The sequence below is a fragment of the Narcine bancroftii genome, chromosome 4 (genome assembly GCF_036971445.1).
Source record: "Narcine bancroftii isolate sNarBan1 chromosome 4, sNarBan1.hap1, whole genome shotgun sequence".
NCBI classification, from domain to species: Eukaryota; Metazoa; Chordata; class Chondrichthyes; order Torpediniformes; family Narcinidae; genus Narcine; species Narcine bancroftii.
In genome coordinates, this window is record NC_091472.1 from 8,775,519 (window position 1) to 8,794,040 (window position 18,522).

Sequence of the window (18,522 nt, forward strand, 5' to 3'; positions counted from 1 at the left end):
ATTCAAGACTTTTTACATTCATATTGTCAGTCATATCTAGGTATTCTCATCATGTACATTGTTCTCTCAATGCCCTGTAACCACCACTGTGGAACCTTGACGTCGTTTCCCCGCCCCACGTTGGTTGAAGGGCTTTTCCTCGGTCTCAGCCTCTCAGTGCCAGGTAATAGAAGGACTCTAGTCTGTGGGCCTTACCCACAGAGCCCTCATGTGGACTGCACCAAGACTCAGTACCTCCCTCAGCATGTACTCCTTCAGCCTAGAATGTGCAAAGAGCATCCTTTGTGGAGTTGATGATCTTCCAGCCGTTCTGGATGTCGGACTCGGAATATGTCCCTGGGAACAGCCCATAAATCAGAGAGTCCTCTGTTATGCTGCTGCCGGGGATGAACCTTCTGCACAGGAGCCTCAGGAAAGCTGACATTGCCCCATCAACATTGGAGATCTGGCCCAAGGTCGCCCACAGCGGAGGGACGCCATCAGAAAAGGTGTGGACGCTGCTGAGAACAAGCTCAAAGTGGCAACAGAGGAAAGGCACAGAAAACGCCACGACAGAGCTTCTGCCCCTGCTGCCCCTCCAAGCCTCACCTGCCAAATAAGTGGCAAACAGCGCCTGCCAAGGATTGGCCTGTACAGTCACTCCACAATGCACATATCAAACCCCACAGACTGACTAAAAGGAACTACTATCATCCAACAGGATAGATCACCAGAAGGAGATCCATATTTCAATGTACATGGTTAATGTCAGGATTCTTAACAGTGTGGAAGAACAGAAGGACCTTGCGGTCCAAATCCATAGATCCCTCAAGATCGCTCCGCAGGTTGATAGGGTAGCTAAGATGTGAAACACAATAGGCTGCAGATGTTGTGATTGTAGTAAAAACAGGAAACATGGTAGTTAAGAAGAATAGTGGTACGACGGTCTTTATTAGTTGCAGCTCTATAAAACTCTGGTCAGTCCACACTTTGAACCTTGCGTTCATTTCTGATCACTTCTTTGCAGGAAGGATGTGGAAGCTCTGGAAAGGGTACAGAGGGAATCTACCAGGATATTGCCTGGATTAGAAAATATGGCTTATGTACCAAGGTTAACAGAGCTAGGACCTTTCCCTTTGGAGCAAAGATGGATGAGAGGTGACTCGATACAGATCTGCAAGTTTCTGAGAGGCAAGCTTATGCCAGCACCTTTTCCTCAGGCTGACAGTAGTAAATACCAGAGGACATGTGTACAAGGAGGAAAGCTTAGAGTCTGTATTTTTTTCACAGCAAGTAGTTGCCCCTTTGAATACATTGCCAGGGGTGGTGGCAGGTGTACAACAGGGACATTTAAAGGGCTCTTAAACAGCCTCATGGGTACCAAAATAGAGGTTTATGGATGGGGAAGGCTCAGTTTGTTGAGTAGGTTGCTATTGGTCAGCGCAACATGGTGTGCTGAAGGACATGTACTTGGCTGTAACGCTCTACGCTCTATTCGAACCATTGCTTCAGTGATAGTTCTTTCCTGAAACAATGATGCTTCCTCTAGATCAGTCTCAACTGAGATGGTATCCCAACTTTGATCAAGAGAAGCAATAGTTTCTGTCGCATTGGTTCCCAATGGCAACGTATTTCACGTTCCAACAAGTTGAACTGTAATTTCTTCCAATCTCATTCTTTCCTATCACTGACAATTTTAAATCGATAGTTCCATGCCATTAATTTCCCAAATGCAGGACATAGTCCTTCCCAGAATGACTCCATCAAAATATTGCATATTTCATTATTTAAAACTCCATTAAATAATCTCTTATTACCTTGTCACTCAAATGTTTATGGCTCATTTACACCCTAAACTTAATAGCTTTTCACAATGCTTTGCTCTAATTTTACTCAGTGCTAAGTTTGTGACTGGCTTAGAACGATGCAGGCCCATCAGCCAACTAGGTACATTCTAACTATCAACTACACATTTCCACTAATCCGACACTGATCTCACACCCAACTCCACGCATATTCCTCCACTCACTGAATGTTGTGTTCAGGAGAGGTTTGATGGGTTCAAAGAGAATCAAGGCTGGACAATAGTGATCTACATTTATGCATGAGGGAATTCACAAATTCAGGCATGATTTGCATAGCAGTTAGCGCAACACTGTTAGGCAGTGATCGGGACCGGCCTTCAAACCTAGCCCTGCCCGTAAGGAGTTTGTACATTCTCCCCGTTTCTGTGTGGGCTTTCTCCAGGTGCTCTGGTTTCATCCCACTGTTCAAAATGTACCGAGGTTGTAGGCTAATTGGGTGTAATTGGCTGGCGTGGGCTTGTCGACCGAAAGGTTTATCGTGCTGCGCGTTAAACTTCCATCGTACCCATCCACCTTCAGGCACAGTATATTGCGTAACTTAACGAGTACATACACATGAACCTGGTCTCCATTGCTGTCACTGGTTGGGACCTGGGATTGGCTCATTGCAGTTGGCCTTCTTAGCTGCCTTGGCTTGCAGCCTGGAGTTCAGCAATGGTCACAACTGATGAACACATACACAGCAATAATACACAAACGGCTATGCATTGGGTGCAAATAAATCACTGCTAAACTTTCTCAACTCCAGATTGGGAATGCAAGGGTTAAGCACACAATACCCACTAACCCTCTCTCTCTCTAGCAGGCGCAGTACACTAACAAACAGTAGATTAATTACAGTACAACTAACAAGTACACAAAGTGAACCTGGTCTCCAGTATTGCTCATGGCTTGTGACTCTGGGACAGCTCCATTGCTGTTGGCCCTCCAGAGCTACCTATAGCCTGCAGTCTGGAGTTCAGTGATAGTCTCCATGCAGCAGCAAGAATAGAGAGAAGCAAACAAAGCTCCATGTTCTGTTTTTTCTGTGTGACTTGGAAGGACCAATCGCCCATCAGCTTCACCTGCTCCTCTGTGGGCAGATCTAACCCATCATTAAGATGACTTCTTACTAGGGTCTAGCCAGAGAGGTCAATGACCCTCTAACCAAGTTCCAGATGGAGAAGTCATGTGACCCTCCATAATCTACACTACACTGACAGACCAGGAATGATTTATGGTGGAAAGTTAACCTACATACTTCCACAGGATGAAAGGAGTTCAGATTACGTAGATATGCAAACTTCACACAGACAACATCCGAGGTCAGGTTCGAAGCTGAGTCATTACATCTGTGAGAAAGCAGCTCTCTAAGATGCAACTCTCATAGAGTTATGTAGCATGGAAACAGGCCCTTCAGCTCAACCTGCCCATGCCCACCAAAATGTCCCACCCACACTAGTCCCACCTCCCTGCATTGGGCCCATAAATTCTAAATGCTTGCAAAGGTTTAATGGTCAAATACTTAACAGTGTGAAAAAAACAGAGGTATCCTGGGGTCCAAATCCAGGCATCTCTCAAGGATACTCTGCAGGTTGATAGGAAGTCTTATGGGATGCTGGGCTTCATTAGTCGAGGGATTAAGGTCAGGAGCAGAGAGATCATGTTGCAACTCTACAAATCTCTGGTGAGACCACACTTCAAGTATTGTGTTCAATTCTAGTCACCTCATTACAGGAAGGATGTGGAAACTATGGACAAGGTGCAGAGGAGATTTACCAGGATGTTGCCTGGATGAGGCAAGGGTAGCAGAGTTAACTTTTCTCTTTAGAGTGAAGAAAGATAAGAGGTGTCTTTATAGAGGTCTACAAGAATTTGAGAAGCAGAGAAACGGTAAACAGCCAATTCCACTTTCCCAGGACAGGAGCAGCAAATATCAGAGGACATGTGTACAAAGTGAAGGAAGGGAAGTTTAGGGGAGATATCAGGGGTAAGTTTTTTACACCCAGAGTTGTGGGTGCCTGGAATGCCCTGCCAAGGATGGTGGTGGAGACAAACATTAGGGCATTTAAGAGACTCTTAGACCGGCACATGGTGGAAGTAAAATAGGGGGTTACGAGATAGGAAGGGTTTATTTTTGGTCAGAATATAGAAGACAGCACAACAACAAGGACTGAAGGGCCTTGTTCTATGTTCTATCCATCTAAATATTTCAAATATTGTGGAAGTGCCTGTCCCAACCATTTCCTCTTGTAGCCTGTTCCATACCCATTGCACCCTCTGAATAATTAGGTTGTACAAAGTGTTATTGTAAAATATTTCATGGAAGTCTCTGGATCTAACATGCAGAATCCTTACCTGTCCCTTCTCCCCCAACATTTCTTTATTTCTCTCTGTACAAGACCAATTGTGCATGGAAAATTGATTTACCAATTAGATAGGCTGTGGTTAGTCTGATCTGGCACTGGGATCCCTGCCAGATACATGTGGTCTGGGTTCTGCAGGACCCAAATCCTTCACAGGAATGTCAATAGATTCAAAGCATCAAACCTCATCACAAGTGGAGGTAAGCTCAGGGGAGATGCCAGAGGTAGGTTTGTAAATGAAAGACCAATAGAGGTTATATGGGTGTGAGGTAGGGGAGAGCTAGATCAATAATGGGCTTGGTTTGTATTGGCCAGCATTACATTGTGGGCCAAAGGGCATTGTACGATGCTGTAATGTTCCATGTTCTACAAATGCAAATGAGGAAGTGTACAGGAGGGAGATAGATCACCTGGTTGAATAGTGTAATGACACAACCTTGTGCTCAATGTCAGCAAAACCAAGGAGATAATTGTGGACTTCAGGAGGATGTCAAGGGAAATTGACCCAGTCCTCATCGAGGGCTCAGTAGTGGAGAGGGTCAAGAACTTCAAATTCCTGGGGGTCAACATCTCTGAGGATCTGGAAAATCATGAAGAAGGCCCGCCAGCGGCTATACATTGTGAGATTCGGTATGTCACCGAAGATTCTCGTAAACTTCTACAGGTGTACCGTGGAGAACATTCTGGCCGGTTGCATCACTGCCTGGTAAAGAGGCGCCAACTCTCAGGACAAGAATAAACTCCAGCAGGTTGTTAACTCAGGCTGCGACATCACAGGCACCAGACTACAGTCCACCAAGGACATTTACATAAGGTGGTGTCTTAAAAAGGCTGCCTCTATCCTCAAAGACCCCCCCACAACCCAGACCACACCCTCTTCACTCTGCTACCATTGGGAAAAAGACATTGGAGCCCAAGGACGAGCAGTCAATGCCACAAGGACAGCTTCTTCCCCAATGCCATCAGATTCTTGAACAATCAATAAGCCAAAGACACTGCCTTGCTTTTTTGTGCAGTTAACTTTATTTTTTATAGTAATGTTGTAAGATGGTTATAATATGAATGTTTGCCCTGTGATGCCTCAAAACGTCGAAATTCATGACTTGTTCGTGACAATAAATCCTGATTCTGATTTACTGATCTATATCCACACAGCAGGTCAACAAGACAGCTGTTAAGGAACATTTTTAAAAGGAATGGTGGATGGAGTGGTCACACCTGCCTTCATCACTCAGTCATCACAGTAAGTTTTGTGGTTGGAACGCTCTGTGGATTCCGGCCAGGGAATGGGTGTGGTCTGGATTGGAGAGTTAGAGTTTGAAGGAGGGGGGTGGGTAAGCAGTCTGATGGAAATTATGAGAGGTATTGATCACATCAGTGGTTTGCAAACTTTTTCTTTCCACTCACACACCACCTTAAGCAACCCCTTACTAATCTCAGACCACCTATGGCGTAGGGACCGACAGGAAAGTCCAAAACCAGAGGGGATGTGTTTTAGATGAGAGGAAGAAGTACAGTGTGAAAAGAGGCCCCTCAGGCCAACCTGCCCATGCCCACCAAAATGTCCCACCATCACAGATCCCACCTGCCTGCATGTGGCCCATATCCCTCTCAACCCATCTGTAGGGCACTACCGGTAACCACCAAGACTAGGCTGAGGGAACGATAAGCTTTAATATGCAGAAGAACCTTGCTGGCCCGGATCCAGGTATAGGAATGGAGGGAAGGGTAAGATGGCTCGACCGTTATGGCCCAAGACCACTGGGGAGAGTCATAGGGTAGGAGTCATCAGTGGGTGGGTCAGCTCCAATATATACAGCAGTCAACCATACCTATATACAATGGAGGAAACATATCACCACACCATCCTATCCATGTACCTGCCAAATACTTCTTAAACATTGCAATAGTACTTTCCTCAACCACCTCCTTTGCCAGCCTGTACCATACAACCAGATCACTTGGTATAGCAAAGTTGTGCAAAACTTTGTCATAAATGTTTGATGGAAATCTAAACAAAGAAATATCCAGCCTGCAGAATCCTTACACAAGTCCCCTCTCCTCTATATTTCAACCCTGAAATTTCTTTGTTATATAACTAATTGCATACACAAAAACAATCTAGCTCTGACTATCCAGATCCGGCTCCTAGATCCCTGCCAAATATGTGTGGATTGCATTCCATATGACCTTCACAGGATCCAAAACATCATGCCAATTCACAAGTGGAGTATTGTGAGCAGTTTTGGGCTCCTCATTTCAGAAAGGGTGGGCTGACATTGGAGAGGGTGCAGAGGAGGTTCACATGAAGGATTCCGGAAATGAACGGACTATCATATGAGGAGCGTTTGCCAGCTCTTGGCCTGTGCTTATTGGAATGGAAGCAAATGAGGGGGGATCTCATTGAAACATTTCAAATGTTGAAAGGCATGGACAGGGTAGATGTAGAAAAGTTGCTTTCCATGGTAGGGGAGTCAAGGATAAGAGGGCAAAACTTCAGGGTTGAAAGGAGTCTGCTTAGATCAGAGATGTGGAGGAATTTCTTTAGCCAGCAGAAATTGATAGGTCCTTGATTAGCCAGGGCATCAAAGACTATGATGAGAAGGCCGGGCAGTGGGGCTGATTGGGGAAATGGATTCACTCATGCCTGAATGGTGGGCAGACTTGATGTGCAGAATGGCCTTTTTCTGCTCCTACATCTTATGGTCTTACGGTCTTATGGAGATGTTTTTTACACTGAGAGTGGTGGGTGCCTGGAATGCATTGTCAGGGGTAGTGGTGGAAGCGGTATGATGCACCATCAATAATCACACAAGACTGAAATTGTGAAACTGATCGGTTTTTATTAACTATAGACTGGAGAAGCCATCGACCTTGTTGACCAATTGTGGCAGAGTGGAATGGGGAGCATGCAAAGGGCTATGGGTAGGATCGGTCTCGGGAGGCGTGTCCAGCCGGCAGCAGCCAATCGTAGCGTAACAATAACGTTACAATGAGGACATTTAAAAGACTCTTAGGAAACACCGAAAAATAGGAGTTAAGGGTGTGTGAAATGGAAGGGCTTAGATCGATCATGACTTTGATTTGTATAGGCCAAAGTTATGAGGGTAGTAGAACATAGAACACAGTTCCGGCCTTTTGGCCTATGATGTTTTGTAGACCCATGTAAACCTCTCTCCAATAATCTAACTCTTCTCAACCTCACACCCAGAACTTCTATTTTTCTAACCCTTTCTTTCTCTTCGCGGATTTGATATTTTGTTCACAACATCAGGATGTCTTTACCAAGAAACCATAGATTCTCAGTGCGAGATTATAAAAGGGGGTCTGAGAGCAATTTTTTTTTCACACAGAGCAAGGTGATTGTGTGGAATGAGATGCCATAGGAAGTGGTGGAGGTGGGTATAATATTCCAAAGACGATTGGACAGGTACATGGATAGGAAAGGTTTGGAGGGTATGGGACAAAAAGCTGGCAATGGTCTTGTTTCCCAGGGTAGATGATGCTAGACCTAGAAAGTGTGGGTTTAAGGTGGGAGGTGAGAGATTTAAGAGGGATCTGAGGGTGTGGTGATACCAGCCTACTGCAGGGGGCGATCTCTGTACCTGCAGGAAGACTACTGAAGGGACTGACTCCACCTGGCTGGCTGTCAATTAGCCGACCTAAATATATACCTGAGCTGGCCCCTCCTGAGCCAGTCACAAGGGGAGACACCAAGTGTTCAGACTTTTACTAGAATAAAGCCTGTGGTACAGTCTTTTGAGTTTTATGCTTGCTCGCTGCTACCTCGGCGAGGGCCAGCTCTTTCACTCAGAAGGTGGCCCACACTGCAAAGTGCTGCCGGAGGAAGATGAAGAAGCAGGAACAACCTTGATGTCCAAAAGACCTTTCAGCAGACACGTGGACAGAAAGGGTTGAGGACCAAAAGCACAGAAACTGGGAATAGCCCAGAACACCAACCTAGCCAGTTGTGGCAAGTTGGGTGGAAGGGCCTGTTCCATGCTGTACGGTCCTGAGGAACTTGCTGAAGGTCAGGCAACTTGTTCATGCATGGACAAGTTGGGCAGAAGGGCCTATCTCCGTGCTGTAGAACTCCTGATGGTAACTCACGTTAGGAAAGGTAAGTGTTTTGACACAGTGCTCGATAATAATGTAACTGGAAGTTGACCTTCCACACACAAAAGGTGATGTCAAGTGCCCCGAAAATAACAAAGCCTTAAAAGCTAAGAAACTAGGCAAAAACAAACTTTAAGGGAAATTTGATTGTGCATTTTTACATAAAATCAGCTTGTAGAAATTCCATTATATACCAAAGCAGTCAAAATTGATATTGAATTGTTCCATTAGGCTGTTGGTGATCTTTCCATTATCAAATTTCTTCTTAACTGAATCGATCTGATTTCCATTCGCATAAATTTTACTTTCTTCGCAATGGAGAGAGAAAAAAAAAGAATAAATCTGAAGAATATTCACAACACAATGTGAGGGAATAGAGATTATTGATTTTGGCAATTTATTTGTGATGGCAAAGCATTCAACATTTTCAAGGTGAGTGCAAGACAGAATAATAGATGCAAACATACAGTGGTAAACTGACTTTCTGAGGCCAAGTTGTTTGCTTAATCCCCAAAATTTACCATCCATAAAGTAAAATTGGGATTATTTTCCTCATTCTGTCCTGGGGTGCAGACCTCACCGATAATGGCAGCTTTTTGCTGCACATCCTTAAAAGCTCCCGAAACTAACAACGTTGCTCAGAATTGTGAAGCCACCTCATACCATTACAACAACCTCCCTCCCCTCCACAGACTTCAGCCATGCCTCCCGCTGGCTCGGAGTAGTGTCCAACACACCTCGTAGAAGTTAAACAGGATAATCAGCAGGTGCTTTGATGGTAGTGAAGTGCACAAATATGCTGGAGAAACTCAGCAGATCGTCCAGGAATAAAGGGCAAACAACATTTCGGGCCTGAGGCTTTGTCAAGGTACAAACAAAAAGTAGGCAGGCATCTGAATAAAGTGTTGGGGGGAGAAATAAATGGGTGGATTATTATTTAGATTGGTAGACAATTGAAAATTCTGAGGTGCAAAGGGACTTGGGGGGTCCTCATGCCAGGTACCCTAAAGGTGGAGTCAGTGGTGAAGAAGGCAAATGCAATGTTGGCATTCATTTCTAGTGATAGCATACAAGAGCAGGGTTTGTAATGTTGAGACTCTATCAAGAACTGATGAGACCTCACTTGGAATATTGGGGACTGTTCTGGGGACCTTATTTGAGAAAAGACGTGTTGGAGAGGGTTCAGAGAAGATTTACTGGAATGATACCAGGAATGAATGGGTTTGTACAGAGGAACGATTGTCAGCTCTTGGACTGTACTCAATGGTGTATAGAAGGACGAGGGGGACCTTATCGAGGGAGTTCAAATGCCAAAAGGCTTGGACGGAGTGGACATGGCAAGGATGTTTCCCATGACTGTGAATTCTAGGACAAGAAGGTATAATTTCAGGATAAAAGGGCATCAAAAAATATCTTTAGTCAGATGGTCGTAGGTCTGAGGAACTTGTTGCCGCAGGTGGCTGTGGAAGCAAGGTCATTGGGTGGATTTAAGGCAGAGATTGACGGGTATTCAACTAGTCAGGGCATCAAGGGTTACGGGGAGAAAGCCAGATTATGGGGATGAGTGGTGGATGGATCAGCTCATGAATGGAATGATGGAGCACAGACGCAATGGGCCGGTGGGTCTACTTCTGGGCCTATAATCTTGTGATCTTGTGACGAGGTGGATGAGAGGAGAGGAGAAAGGAAGGAGCAGGAGAAGGAGCACAGGCAAACAGCTCAGAGGTCATAGATGGATAGAGGAGGGAGGATAGAAGAGAAAAATAGCTGAGGTGATAGTGGGAGAGAATAGCTCACTGGAGAGGGAAGGGGGTGGAGAGATGAAGGAAAGGAGATAGAGGGAGAGGGAAAGGGAGAGACCTGCAGGAGGATTTTAACAGAAATTGGAGAAGTTAGAGAATTCTAGGACAGAATTTAAAGTGTTCCTCCAATTTGCAGTTTGGCAGGGCACGAGGTCATGGACAGACACATCAGTGCAAGATAGGTCAAATCCTTCCATTTATCATGTGGTTGATGAATTTTTAGATTTTTAGATTTCAGATTTATTCTCAAAGTTGTTACAAGCCCCAAGGACTCGAAAACCAGCAGGCAACAGGAATTCACCAAGACAGTGGCAGCTTCAACAAAACCGGCTTTAGTTCCTTAATACAGAAAAATAGAATGAATATGTAACTTATCACTATTAAATTAGCTAACCCCCTCCTAGTGCGTGTATGTGTGTGTGTGTGAGTGAGAGTGTGTGTGTGTGTGTGTGTGTCTGTGTGTCTGTGTGTGTGTGTGTGTGAGTGTGTCTGTGTGTGTGAGTGTGTGAGTGTGTGTGTGTGTGTGTGAGTGTGTGAGTGTGTGTGTGTGTGTGTGTGTGTGTGTGTGTGTGTGTGTGTGTGTGTGTCTCTATACATTGGTTCTTTTTCAATCACCATTCATTTACTGTTCACTTCATTCAGTTCACTGGTATCAGGCGGTTTTCAGTACCGTGCATAGAATCAAAAAGTCATTACATTCAACAGGCTCTGGTGCCTTAACTTAAGTTGTTACCAGACTGGAAGATCTTTGGTGAGTCCAGAGAGAGGTTTGTTTCTCATCGGACAAGCAAACTGATTTTGTTCAATTAGCAACTGAAGAAACGTGCCTTCTTCCAGGCTACCGCAAAGCTTTCTTCTTTTCCCCTATTTCAAGAGAAACACATTAACCAGCCACTACAGAGATTTCGAATGGGCTGAACTCGGAACCCAAAACCCTTCTTGAAATGGGGTCTTCAGCAGGCGCTTCAGTCTGCAGCCTTGCACTGACTGCTGGAGCTTTTTTCTTTTTCTCTCCCTCATTGTTTCAGTTTCTGCTTTTGAAATGTGATGTTTACTTGTGAAAAGTGGCCTAAACTCCCTAATCTTATTCCCCCTTTTAAACATATATTTTATTAGTTTATCCCGTTACAGAGTACATACATGACATCACATTGAACCCCGAGATTCCTTTATCCTGCAGGCGCAGCAGAATTACCACTAATAAAAAATAAACTGTACACAGCGTATCATGTGAACAAATAAAAGAACTATAAACAAATAATAATGTAAACGTCTGACTGTGAAATACAGGGAGAACAAAGAAAATCAATAAAGTGCACAAGTAAGAGTCCTTAAATTAATTCCTGATTGCGTTTCTAATTGAGGAGTCTGATTGTGACATAATATTACATTTGGAATTCCACATGTATGAAATTCTTTAACTTTGTCTACAGTAAGAAGACAAAGAGTGGCCACTTTGTCCAACAATCTCACAGAAGCGAAGCCACAGTGAGGAACAAACTGGAGACCCCTGGTTTACAAGACCAGTGCTCTAACCACTGAGCGATGGCAGCTGTTCCTGAGCCTGGTGGTGTGAGTCTTGTGGCACCTGCACTTCTTTCCTGATGTCAGAAGCAAGAACAGAGTGTGTGTTGGGTGGTGAGGGTCTTTGATGACTGCTGCTGCCCTCCAACGGCAGTGTTCTCTGTAGATGTACTCAGCAGTGGGGAGGGTTTTGATTATGATGCCTTGGGCTGTGTCCACTACCTTTTAGAGGGCTTTACATTCAGGTTTATTGGTCTACCCATACCAGACCGTGGTGCAGCCAGTCAGCACACTTTCCACCACATATCTGTAGAAATTTCCCAATGTTTCTGGGGTCATACCAAACCTCCGCAAACTCCTGAGGAAATAGAGGTGCTAATGTGCTTTCTTCACGATGCCGTTGGTGTGTTCGGTCCAGGAAAGATCCAACAAGATAGTGACTCCCAAGAATCTAAATTTGCACACCCTCTCCCCCAATGATCACTGGATTGAATACCTCTGGAGTCAACAATCAGCTCCTTAGTTTTGGTGACATTGAGTGCAAGGTTGTTGTTGGTGCACCATACAGACAAGTTTCAATCTCCATCCTGTCCGCTGACTCATCCCCTTCCTTTATACAACCCACCACCGTGGGACCATCGGCAAATTTGCAGATGGTGTTATTGTTGTACCAAGCCACACAGTCATGGAGATAGTGAGATGGCATCCGCCATAGACCTGTTCCTATAATAGGCGAACTGGAATGGATCCATGTCACCACTCAGACAGGAGCTGATCTGCTTCATCAACAGCCTTTCTAAACATTTCTTCATTATTGATGTAAGTGCTACTTCTCGATAGTCGTTGTGACAAGTTATCACACTCTTTTTGGATTGATGCCTGTTTGAAACAGGTACAACATGAAACAGACACAATCCCTGCAAATAAATCGGCAAGGTGTAGAATGTTGCGAATGGGGTTAGGGTAAATTAACCAGATGGTTAGCATAGACTTAATGGGCCAAAGGGCCTGTTTCTGTGCTGAACGATGATAAAATTAGAGTAGTTTTCAATGCCTTTACTAGTAAGCCATCAAATAGTTTCAAAGTAAATTCAACTTTAAGTATCCACAATATTTTTTTAATCTCCTGATAAATCACAATGAGATTTGTCAATTTCATTTCAGGACTTTGACAGATTAATGTTAGATGCAATACACATGTTACAATGCCAATCAAACAACTCAAAATGAATATCTTTTGCTTCACATCAGACAGAATTGCAGTGACAAGTGTCTGGACGTGATATCGCTCCAAGCAATGGAAGGTTTTCACTTGGAGTTCACGATACCATCAAGAAGTTTTGGTTCAATTAATACACTGCTATCTCTCTCTGTAAATCTTCTGAATGAAATGGCAGCCCTGAAGGGAACTTTTCTGCATGAATCTGTTCCATATTTATGCCTGAACAAGTGGAATAAAATATATTTGAATTGAAAGGCTTAGATCCACAGAGAAATTTGTTGTCCTAAGTATGAATGCACCTGCCTTTATTTTTGACCAGATCTGTATCTCTTGTGATGGGGAATAAAGGAAGAATTTGAATTGCTTTGGAAAATAGTTTCTGTTATTTTTGTTATTCTCAGAAATGGGCTGATCGATGAAGAACATGGAACATAGAAATCTACAGCACACTGCAGGCCCTTCGGCCCACAGTGTTGTGCCAACTCTAACAAGTGCCCAAAATTTCCCTAATGCATAACCCTCCATTTTTATCACTGCCATGTATCCATGAAGGACATCTACAAGAAGCAGCAGTGTTGGCGGAGCTGTTAGCACAACGCCTCTTCAGCACCAGTGATTGGGACCGGGGTTCAAATCCTGCACTGCCTGCATGGGTTTTCCCTGGGGTTTCCAGTTTACTCTCACCATTCAAAATGAACTTGGGGTTGTAGGTCACATGGATGAAAGAAAAATAGAGGGTTACAGGGTAGGGAGGGTGCAATCCTTATTTTTCTTTTTTAGGAAGGATTATAGGGGTTAGCACAGCATCGAGGGCTGATGGACCTGTACTGTGCTGAATTGTTCTATAGCTCACTGAATAGAGAGGGAAGGGGGTGGAGAGTTGGTGGAAAGAGGAGAGGGGGATACGGAAAGAGAGAGTCTGAGAGAGTGTGTTAATGGAAACTGGAGGTTGCCGTTAATACAATCTGGTTGGAGAGTGCCCAGATGGAATATTAGATGTTATTCCTTCAATTTCTGATTGCCTCGGTTTGGCAGTGCAAGAAGACATGACAGACATGTCAGCCTGGGAGAGGGTTGTGGAATTGAAATGATTGATCACTGAGAGTTCCACACTTTGCCTGAATGGGTCACATGACCAGGTCATGAATCAAAACGAAGGTGGGAGGTGGGAAAGATTTAAAAGAGACTCAAAGGCAACCTTTCTTTCTGCATGGAGAGTGCCGGATAGAAGGAATGAGCTGCCGGAGGACGTTTTAGGATTGGATACAATCACATCATTAAAACGTTCATCTGAACTGGTCCAAGGATAGGAAGGGTGAAGAGGGATAGGGTCCAATCACAATCAAATGGGACCAGTTCAAGACAACACCTTGTACAGCATGGACATTGGGCCCCAGGGCTATTTTCCATGCTGCATACCTCTTTATGACTCCATTTGCAAGCGTGCATAGTGGTATCAAAACATTGGAGAGAAACAAGAAATGGTCCCACAGATTGTTCTAAAATAAATGATGCATTTAGAGAATTTTATTTGAGATTGTATACTTCTGAATCTAGTAGTAATAATAGCCAAATGATGGATTTTTTGGACCACATAAAATATTCCATTGATATCTCATAATAATGGTATGAGCCTGGGGGAGCACAAGAGGAAATAATTTTTTGTTATTTCTTCATTGCAGTCAGGTAAATCTCCAGGTCCTGATGGGTACCCGTTGGAATTTTTTAAAACCTTTTTTTTAAGTTGCTTGTGCCCCGATTAAGTTTTGTGTTGAATGATTTATTTAAACAGGGCAATCTTCAATCATCTTTTCATGAAGCTTTAATTTTGTTTTTTGTGAAAAAGTGGAAAGGCCAATTTCTTTATTGAATATTGATATGAGGAGCTTGGCTTAAGTGTTGGCCTAAAGACTGGAGAATATATTAACATTAATTATTTCTGATGATCAGACTGGCTTTCATTAAAAATCATAATTCTTATGTGATCCTGAAACAAAACATAATTTTGGACCATGTTTTTGGATTAAATTATTATATTTATGACCTACTGCTTCAATCCTTATTTATCCTTATATGTTTTAATCTTCAACGGAGTACTCATCAAGGTTGTCCTTTAAGTTTATTATTATTTGGGAGTCACGTGATGGAGTAGTGGCCGGACGGTGAACTCCAGCCCTCTCCAGAAAAGTCGGGAAAAACAAAGGAAAACACAAAGGCACAGAAATAAAAGTTAAAGAAAAGTGAGTATAAAGGTGGAAAGAAGATGGCGACAAAAAAAGAAAAATCGAAAGCAACGGTAAGAGGAGAGGAAGAGAAGACAACGGAGGAAGAAGGTGAAGGCCTTACCTGTTCGAAGAGGCCCGCGGTGGAGAGAGAAACCCGCTCCCTCAGGTCGGTAGATAGTGGACTACAAAAATGGCTCGCTGAGCCGAGTAAAAGTGCACAACCGCGCATGAAAAAAAACACACCGACGGGAGGGGGGACCAGCTGGGGAGACGATCTCCACAGCCGGCAACGACAGCTGCAGAACACCTGCAGCAAGAAGAGACCACAGAAGACAATGGAAACAAGAAAGAAGAGAAGAAAAGGGCAACAAAGAAACAACAGATGGCCAACCCAGAGGAAGAAGAAGAGGAAGAAAAAGAGGACAGTGAAATAGAAGAAGAAGAGAACGGCAAGATAAGTGTTGTACTTTCTCTTATTAAAGGATACATGGAGTCATTTAAAGAATGGCAAACACAGGAATTTAATGATTTAAGAAAAAGAATAAACAAAACAGAAGAGAAAATGAATAAAATAGATATGACCTTAACAGAAATGGGAAAGAAAATGGACAAGATGGAAGAGCGGGCAGTAGCAGCAGAAATGGAGGTAGAAGACTTAAAAAAGAAATTGGAGGAATCTAATAAAAAAGTGATAGAGACACAAGAACTGTTAGCTCAAAAAATAGATATAATCGAAAATTATAACAGAAGAAATAACATAAAGATAGTGGGCCTTAAGGAAGATGAAGAAGGCAAGAATATGAGGGAGTTTATAAAAGATTGGATCCCTAAGACCCTAGGATGTCCAGAACTACAGCAAGAAATGGAAATAGAAAGGGCACATAGAGCATTGGCCTCTAAACCACAACCACAACAAAAACCAAGATCTATTGTAGCAAAATTCCTAAGATATACTACAAGAGAAAAGGTACTGGAGAAGACATTGGAAAAAGTAAGAGAGGGCAACAAACCACTGGAGTATAAAGGGCAAAAAATCTTCATTTATCCAGATATAAGTTTTGAACTCCTAAAGAAGAGAAAGGAGTTCAATACAGCAAAGGCGATTTTATGGAAGAAAGGGTATAAATTTATACTAAAGCATCCAGCAGTATTGAAAATATTTATTCCAGGACAACAAAACAGACTATTCTCGGACCCAGAAGAAGCACGAAAATTTGCAGAACAATTACAAAAATAGACTGAGGGATGAAGACGGGTAATGAGAGTAAAAATGATCACGATTGATATGTATGTGGGTAAAGTGGTATAAGAGTGAATAGATACAATGTGCATACGTGAATGTATCTGTACTTAGAGGAAAATATAGATAGTATAGACAAGAATTAATAAGGGAAGGTAATGGAATAGAGAGAATAAGGAGGGAATTAAAAGAGTGACCTTTGTTACATATGAAAAGTGAAATCTTTTCTGGGGGGGGCTGGGTGGGGGGAAATAGCGGTCACTGCAAAATCAGTTGACGCTTGCAAGTGGATTCGCAAACCCAAATGGAGAGGGGAGATGTGGTTGTCCGACAAGGGATAAAGGACAACTCAGGAGGGGAAGGGGAGATTGGGGATAAAGAAGATATAAATAGGAGAATAAGGAAAATGTTGGATGTTGTAGGAATGTTGTCTTATAAAGAGTTGAAAATAAGAAAACAGAAATGGAAAAGGAGGAAAGGTAATGATGGAAAAACGGAAAGAGAAGATAAACAAAGTATAAAATGGCTACGCTGAACTATATGACTTTAAATATTAATGGAATACATAACCAAATTAAAAGGAAGAAACTACTAAATTTACTGAAAAAGGAAAAAATTGATATAGCATTTGTCCAAGAAACACACTTAACTGAATTGGAGCACAAGAAATTAAAGAGAGATTGGGTAGGACATGTAACAGCAGCATCGTATAATTCAAAAGCAAGAGGAGTGGCTATATTAATTAGTAAAAATGTGCCATTTAAAATAGAAGAGGAAATAATAGATCCAGCAGGGAGATATGTTATGATAAAATGTCAGATATATTCAGAGTTTTGGAATCTACTTAATGTATATTCACCTAACGAAGAAGATCAAAAGTTTATGCAAGATATCTTTTTGAAGGTAGCTAATACGCAAGGGAACATACTAATAGGAGGGGATTTCAACCTGAATTTGGATCCAAATATGGATAAAACGGGGAAAAAAATTAACAGAAAGAACAAAGTAACCAAATTTATAATTAAATCAATGCAAGAAATGAAACTTTTGGATATATGGAGGAAACAAAACCCAAAAGAAAAGGAATATTCATATTACTCGGCTAGACATAAAACATACTCAAGAATAGACCTATTTTTGTTATCAGCTAGTATGCAGGATAGAGTAAGAAAAACAGAATATAAAGCGAGAATACTATCGGACCATTCACCCTTAATATTGACAGTAAAGCTAGAGGACATCCCTCCAAGAATGTATAGATGGAGATTAAAGCCCATGCTACTTAAAAACAAGATTTTAGAGAATTTATTGAAAAACAATTAAAAATGTATTTTGAAGTAAATACGGAATCAGTGGAAGATAAGTTTATACTATGGGATGCAATGAAAGCATTCATTAGAGGGCAAATAATAAGTTATGTAACCAAGATGAAGAAGGACTATAATCAGGAAATAGAGGAGTTGGAAAGGGAAATAGTAAACATAGAAAAAAAATTAGCAATGAAGGAAGATACAACTAATAGAAGAGAATTGGCGGATAAAAAAATAAAATATGAAACATTACAAACATATAAGGTAGAGAAGAGTATAATGAAGACAAAACAGAAATATTAGGTGAAAAAACGCACAAAATCCTAGCATGGCAGCTTAAGACAGAACAAGCTAAGAAAATGGTATTGGCATCAAGGAAAAAAGACAAACAAATTACATATAATCCAAAAGAAATTAAGGAAAACTTCAGAGAATTCTATGAACAATTATACCGAACTGAAAACGAAGGGAAAGAAGAGAAAATAGATGAATTTTTGACTAAAATTGAACTACCAAAACTACAAATAGAGGAACAAAATAAATTAACAGAACCATTTGGAACAGTAGAAATACAAGAGATAATAAAAAAATTACCAAATAATAAGACACCAGGAGAGGATGGATTTCCAATAGAATTCTACAAAACATTTAAAGACTTATTAATTCCGCCCCTCCTGGATGTAATCAACCAGATTGATGAAACACAAAGCTTACCAGATTCATGTAAAACAGCAATAATTACAGTAATACTAAAACAAGGGAAAGATCCACTCTCACCAGCATCATATAGACCAATATCTTTGCTAAACACAGATTATAAGATAATAGCTAAACTATTAGCAAACAGATTAGCAGAGCAGGTACCGAAAATGGTAAATTTAGACCAAACTGGAT

General features: G+C 42.2%; 1 long non-coding RNA gene across 1 annotated transcript; it reads left to right on the forward strand.

Moving 5' to 3' along the window:
• The first annotated feature begins 11,546 nt into the window (after nt 1-11,546).
• Nucleotides 11,547-13,107, forward strand: LOC138759779 (uncharacterized). Its single transcript, XR_011355080.1, has 2 exons — nt 11,547-11,679; nt 12,883-13,107. It is a non-coding gene; the product is annotated as an uncharacterized lncRNA (long non-coding RNA).
• Nucleotides 13,108-18,522: the final 5,415 nt, after the last annotated feature.